Genomic DNA, 7693 nt, shown 5'->3' with positions numbered 1-7693 from the left:
GGTCTTGGAAACCTCTTACGTACTCATCATCCCATTTGTCTCATTGTGCCATCTTGATGGCCATGAAAAAAGGCTTGAATCTATCGGTAGACCACAAGAGAAAGCAATTGAGGGTGGCTGCTCGTCCGATCAAGCTTTGAATCTCATTCAAGGTAGTTGGAGATTTCATCTCTAGGATCGCTCAGATTTGCTTGGGGTGCGCTTCGATTCCTCATTGGGTTACTAGGTACCTTAAGAATCTGCCTGAAGATACTCCAAATGTGCATTTGGTGGGATTAAGTTTCATCTTGTTCTTTCTAAGGATGTTGAAAGGTTCCGCCAAGTTGCCGATGTGGTCTGACCGCTACTTACCTTTTACCATGATGTCATCAATGTAGACCTCCATGGTTACTCCAATTTGCTTCTTGAACATCATGTTTGCCAATCTTTGGTATGTGGCTCCCACATTCTTGAGGCCAAAGGGCATGACTTTGTAGCAGTAGGTGCCTCGTTCGATCACGAACATGGTTTTCTCCTTGTCAGGCTCGTACATGGCTATTTGATTGTAACCGGAGTATACATCCAAGAAACTGAGTAGCTGGTTCCCAGAAGTCGAATATACTAATAGAACAATTCGGGGAAGTGGATAAAGATCATTTGGGCATGCTTTGTTAGGGTCGGTGTAGTCTACGCAAACCCTCTATTTGCCTTTCTTTTTCTTATTTACTACCATGAAGTTGGCAAGCCATGTTGAGTGTGCTACTTCTTCAATGAATATGGCCTCTAATAACTTGTCAATTCCCTCTTCAATGATCGCTACTCGCTCGGGTGCAAACTGCCTTCTTTTTCGGATCACCGGATTGGAAGTGGGGTCGACGTGCAACTAGTGTCAAGCTATCTTAGGGTCAATGTCGGGCATGTCGAAAGGTGACCATGCAAAAATGTCATAATTTTCCCTAAGAAAAACCGTAAGTTCTCTCTTTTCCTTTGGGCTTAGATGTGAGCCGACTCTAGCGATCTTCTCCTGCTAGGTCGGATTCGAAGCTCGTTGCTTTGAAGGGGTCTAATATTTCTGCCCCCACTTCTCTGCAGCTTGAGACCGCTTGCCAAAAAATTGTTGACTTGAAGACTAGGCTTGACGCGATCCAAGTTAAGTATGAAAGTGCAGAGAATGAGATTGGATGTTACATACCTCAGATTTAAGATCTTGAGTTTGCAGTTTCTGAGCTTCGTTTCGCTGCTTATGCAAAGGATGAAGAGTTGATTTCTTCTTATAATCAAGTGATCCACTTCAAGAGAATCATTGATAGGCTTGAACCCTAAGTGTTGGAACTTCAAGGTGTATTGAAGATCAATGAAAGTATGAAGAAAGAAGTGGATGAGCTGCAGCGCGTCCGTGTTGGTCTGCTTGAGGAGAATGAGCAGCTGAAGGGTAAAAAGGATGGGCTCGAGGTTTAGAGACCTTCTCTATTTCTTCAGAAGACGTGCTTGCTTTTACTTTTGAGGCTTCCATTGGTGAAGTAGTTAGAGAAGTTGGTGCCCAAGCTAGGGCAGCCGGGGGTGAAGCACTGGATGATGACGCCGCTAAGAGCATCGCGGCTGCTAAAGGTGTGGCGACCGAATAGTCGTGGGATGTCCAAGCTGCTAAAGTGTAGTCATCTAGGTAGCCTTTAGGATTTTCTTTGTTTTTCCTTGTAGCTGTTGTTTTGCTTGAACTCCTTCAGCCTTTGCTAATTGTTTATAAACATGCTTCCTTTGCTTTTCATCATATTTGCTTCTTTTGTTGATGCCCTAACCTTTAAACTTTATAGCCCAATGGCAAGCATGCTACTTTTTTTATAAACAGACAGACCTGCGTAGCCTATGTAGCCGTAGGTGTTGGTGTAGAGCTTTGCAAAGTTGTTAGCCATAGGGTTGGCAGCCGGATGCCTTACTTTGGAAGCAGACAAGTTCGTGTAACCACTAGGTTGTTAACCTTGGCTTTCTCCAATTCCGTAGGTTACGTAACAAGTATCATAACACTTTAGGACTTGGTGTAGGTTGTTCCGCGCTTGGCAGAAATGAAGTTTATCGACCACGTAGCATGTCGGCAGTGGATAAAACTTTGTATATGCATGCTAGCTTGTTTAACCTTTCATAAGAATGTGCGGTTGTATAAGTTTAGCGTGGTTTTACTGCTCGAAGGGCAAGCCGTAGGCAGTTTTCCGGAAACTGTAGGCTACCTTAGTGCACTCAGTAGCAGTTTTAAGGTTCTAAGGCAATCGTCTGTAAGGCGTACTGCGTAATGTGCCCCCTTCGTCTCTAGGGCCCGGTTCCCCACGAATTAGGCCAAGAGACAAAAAATCCTTCAATTAGCTAAGCCTTGAAAAAGACTATTGTGGCTACTTCTAGGAATCCTGACATAAGCCATCGTGCATCTAGTTATACTAGGGCAACCAGGTTCATCCACGTCTGGATATTCGGAGTGTAAAGTTTATCATCCCGTCTTAGAGAGCTGACCCATGTTGGTGTCGGGGAATTGGTTTACCCTCTCGCACTAGAGAGCATGGTTGGTCTTTCGGGGGGAGCAATTCCTACGATGAGTCCCTAAGAAGGGCGCAGTCTTCTTTTAAAGTGCATGAGTGATTAGTTGTTGTAAGCATGCAGCCAAGCCAAGTTGTGATTACTTCTGAATTCCTCATTAAAAAATGAGTGAAATGAACGAGAACTTAGCTGTAAGGTTGGAACTGTATAACAACTGGATAGTCATCGACTTGTGAGGTGGTGCCCGTCAAGCTGCTTGAGTCTTCAGGCTTTGATGTAGCAGGAGGTCACACATGGTACTTCATTAGATTGTAGGCATTCCACTGTTTTTCAATCTTTTTGTCGTTTCATGGTGGCGAGGGTGTAATTACTTTTACCTCCTACTCTGCTGATCTTGTATGAACCTTCCCAGATGGGACCCATCTTTTTGGAGCCTTCTCTGCGGGCAATGATGAAGGTTTTTCTTAGTACTAGATCTTCGGGCTGGAATTGCCTTATCTTAGCCCTTTTGTTGTAGCTAGTGAGTAGCTGATGTTGGTATGCTGCAATGCGGGTGCTGGTCTGCTCGCGCTTCTCCTCTGCCAGATCGAAGTTTGTGATCATCTTCTTACTGTTCTGCTCAATGCTTGGTAGTAGAACGGTGATACTTGGCTTGATGACATTGGGATGAATGATTGCTTCCGAACCAAATGCCAAAGAGAAATGAGTCTCACCGGTTGCTCATCTTTTGATGGTGCGATATACTCATAAGCATCCGGGGAGTTCATCTGGCCATTTTTCCTTCTTGTTGGTGAAGGATTTCTTGAGGCAGTCAAGGATCATTTTGTTGGATGCTTCAACCTGCCCATTGCTTTGAGGATGTCTCGGCATGGACATGTGCTGCTTGATGTCATATTCTTGGAAGAACTTCTCCAAATCTCTATCCATGAATTGCAGGCCGTTGTGGGTGACGATGGACTGAGGGATGCCAAATCGGCAAATGATGTTCCTTCATATGACGCGCTCTATGTCCGTTTGAATTTTGATCATTATGGATTCTGCTTCTACCCATTTGGTGAAATAGTTGGTTACCACGATTATCATGCTTCTGCCCCTAGTTGCATGCAGCATAGGTCCTACCAAGTTGATTGCCCACTAGATAAACAGCCAAGGACTCGTCTGCGGGTGTAGCTCGCTGACAAGCAGTGCTGGTATTGGCTTGTAGCATTGGTAGCGGTTGCACTTTTGTACTAACTCCTTAGCATCTTGGTGCATGATAGGCCAATAATAGCCTGTGGTAAGAGCTTGTTATGCTAAGGATCGGCCTCTGAAGTGGTTTCCACAAACACCTTCGTGGATTGAGCTTAGAACTTTCAAGTCGTCAGGAGGCACTAGGCAGTGGGTATGTGGTTCAGTGTGGGATATTTGGATGAGAATGCTGTGACACTTAGGTTGTTCGCTCCGTCTCTATGCTTGGCTTGTCAAGATATTCCACTGGAATAGAGCTTTTTGAGTTGGTGATCGAGGGTGGAGCCTAGGCCGGCTAGTACGTCTGCATGGGCGTTGTCCGCCCGGGGAACTTAAGTAAGAGTGTAAGTCTGAAATGCCTCAAGCTACTTGCATACTTTCTCTAGGTATTGCGCCATCCTCGGATGTTTTGTCGTGTACTCCCCAATAGTCTGGCTGGTGATTACCTTGGAATCAGAATAAATTGCGAGTTTCTTCACTACCAAATCTTTTACCATTCGGAGGCCTACTAGTAGAGCCTTATACTTTGCTTCGTTATTAGATGTTGTGGAGCTTAGAATGATCGCCTGCTCGAGCATTGAGCCGTCTTGGGTGACAAGAACCATGGCTGCTCACGAGGCTTTGTAGTTGGATACGTCGTCGACATGCAAATGCTAGAAATCTCCATTGAAGGAGCAGTTGCGGCTGAAGTGTGCTCAGCTACCTTCGGGGCGTCATTGGGCCGCTTTGTTACTTTGTCAAGGCTAGGCGTGAATGCGCGGTAGGGAGCCGTGGAACTGGGGCCATGTTACATGTGGCAGGAGATGCTCAACTGCTAGTATTGGGCCACTCTAGAGCTGAATAATGGAGCAAGGGTTGGTTAGGGCCCTGTGACGCGCAACAGGAAGTAGTGCTCAACTGCCGGTACATGTTGCTCCTAGGTATAATCTTTTAGGGTGACGAGGACAAAACTTGCTTCCGAATGTGTCCTTCCAGTGTTCGTCTACCCTTGGCGTGTCTTTCAGGCTGAGTTGTTGCGTTCGTCAGAAAACTTTGCATTCTCCAGCGTCTACGCCTTTATCGTCACCAGTTTGGATTGAACAAAATAGTACGTCATGAGGATGATTACATGCGTTTGAAAGTAAAACTTGAGCTTCCAGATTGCAACAACTATCGCCAAAGTTAGTTTTTGAATTTCTGATAACATCAATGAGAGCTTTTAAACTATGGAATACAACTGATAGCATCGAGGAGAGCTTTTAAACTGTGAAATACAGGTAGTCACGCCCCCAGCTCTTCTTGTATGATGGTAGAGCTTATTGCTGCTACAAATGCGACTGTTCGTCCAGTCAGACTTTGAATCTCCTTCAGAGTAGTGGGGGACTTCATATTCAAGATCGCTCGGATTTGCCCTGAATGGGCATCGGCGAACTTCGTCCTAAAGTGCATGCTTTTCTACCAGAATGAAAGAGTTTGCCAGAGTTGGATCTTCTTTCATTATCAGTTTTCCGAATAGTGGGTGGTATGCTGGAAGTCCTTTTTGGAAGGCTGCTCTAGCTATCGAGTCGTTGCATCCGACTATTTTTGCCTTCTCTGCTTTAAACCTCTTCATATAGTCGTGAAGCGACTCCTTTGGGTTTTTCTTGACGTCGAACAAATGGTCAAACTTCTTTTTGATCAAGCGACAGGATGAATATTCTTTGGTGAAAACCAAAGAAAGTTCATCGAAATTTCGGATGGATTGTGGCGGCAGGGTGTAGAACCAATCTTGCGCCTCGCCTTGTAGAGTAGTGGCGAATATCTTGCACATGAGATCATCGTTGTTTCGATAGAGGAACATTGTGCTTCAGTAGTGCTTTAAGTGTCTCTTCGAGTCTTCATCCCCTTTGAAAGATGTGAAATGTGGCATGCTGAACTCGCGCAGAGGCTCTGCCTACTCGATATCGTCCGTGAAGGGTGACTGCTTATGTTGGTCATGTTCCGTCGTAGTGCCTCATCGGTGACCTCATTGCGTTGGAAATTACGCAATAGCTTGGTCAAGAGTCTCTCTACTTTTTCCTGAATTTACCTTTATTGGGGTAGCAGAGCTCTCGGTTACCCCCAGTCGTGACTTACTGGTCTAGGCTACTCTTCCATGTGTTTGGCTTGTTTATGCTGCAAATGCGGTGCGTGTGGTGCGTTCCTAGCAGGCGAGCGAGTTCTTCACAGGCTACAGGTTGAAATTGAGCCGGATTGAGTGACTGCTTCTCTCTGTCTGTCATGCTGCCTATTCCGATATGAGGTGAATGATGCTCTTTGCTGGCTTAGCCACAAATGAACACTTCACCTGGAAGGTTGCTTATGTTGACTATTGGAGTGTGACCCCAACCGTGAATGTATGTTTGTCCGTGGGCCTAATCGAGAGTGCACACTCCTCTACGAGCTAAGACGGGAGTATACATTATCTTAAGGGCCCAGTCAGGAGTGTACACTGCTCGAACGCTTGGTTCGTAGATGGTCGAGTGGCTGCTTGCCGGACGCTACTAGAGAGGTTCTTCTTCTGCCCTTGTCCTACTTCAGGAGACCTTGTCTAGGGCACGTTGCATCTTGGTGCGCTGCAAGAACTGGTTCACCAAAGTCGTCTGTTGTACAAGGGCACTCGTCAACTCTATGACTTGTCGAGACAAGTGTTGTTCGCAACTTGGATTGGAAGAGCTTGGAAGGAATGTGCCTCATTGGGCAATGGAATGGTGGTAGACTCCAGGTGCGAGTTTTGAGTTGGGAAATGTCAAATCCGTGAAAAAATGTGGTGAGAATGCCCCCAGCTTGATGGTAGGTCAAGATGGTTGAGATAGTCTTGGGCCAACTTGGGTTGCTTGGAAAGCCACGAGAGTAGACTAGGCCGCAGGAGCAGGCTGGGCCACGAGAGCAGACTCGGCTGCGAAAGTGGGCTGCTCATCAGGAGCAGGCTGGGCCATGAGAGCAGGCTACTCGACGGGAGCAGGCTAGGCCGCGAGAGCAGGTTGCTCGGCGGAAGCAGGCTCAAATCCGTGAAAAAATGTGGTGAGAATACCCCAAGCTTGATGGTAGGTCCGGATGGTTAAGATAGTCTTGGGCAGACTTGGGTTGCTTGGAAAGCCACGGAAGCAGACTAGCCCGCGGGAACAGGTTGGGCCAAGAGAGCAGACTCGGCTGCGATAGTGGGCTGCTCAGCCGGAGCAGGCTGGGCCATGAGAGCAAGCTGTTCCGCGGGAGCAGGCTGGGCCGCGATAACAGGTTGCGCGGCGGGAGCAGGCTGGGCCACGAGAGTGGGCTGCTCGAAGTGTGATGCATATGGGTGCAAGGCTCGGGCTCTGCTTGGCAACACATTGAGTTCGCGTTGGGCTTGGAGTGACATGGCTTAGGCCGTGGCCTTGGTGTCGTGAGCCTTGGATGGCACGGCTCAGGCCGTGGTAGCGGTGCCATGGACCTCGCCACAGGTAGTGGTGACCGTGGTGGCCACCGCGGTGGTTGCCATGGTGGAGCCCCGTAGCGATGGTGCCGCTCCTATGATCACATTTAGCCTCATGGATCGCCGTGGTCCCATTTCTTGAATATTAGAATTTTCATTTGTGGAATTTTCTAAATTTCTAGCCAGTATATTTTTCTTATACGTTTATCAAAGAACCTTTGCAAATAAAAAATTCTAATAATAAGAATGCATGAAAAATATTCAAATGGACTAGAAAATAAAGAAAAACCTTTTTATGCGAGAGTCTTCTACGAGTATAGATCTCAACTCTCAATGAAAGCACCAATTTGTGGATGCAAATTTCTTCCTCCTTGATCTTGGACAATTTTGCACCTACAAAACAATTAACACCTTAGGTTAAGGTCAATAGCCTCACGCGTTCACGATGAATGAGGGGCTTTGGCAGAAGAACCTCCGATGCCAAAGTTAGAATTTAGAGAGAAATAGTGTTTAGAGAATTTTGGAATTTTTGCCAAAGTGTTGGAATGAGTGTTT

The sequence above is a fragment of the Malus domestica genome, chromosome 17 (genome assembly GCF_042453785.1).
Source record: "Malus domestica chromosome 17, GDT2T_hap1".
Taxonomy (NCBI): domain Eukaryota; kingdom Viridiplantae; phylum Streptophyta; class Magnoliopsida; order Rosales; family Rosaceae; genus Malus; species Malus domestica.
The sequence above is the reverse complement of the archived record's forward strand: the minus strand, read 5'-3'. Positions refer to the sequence as shown.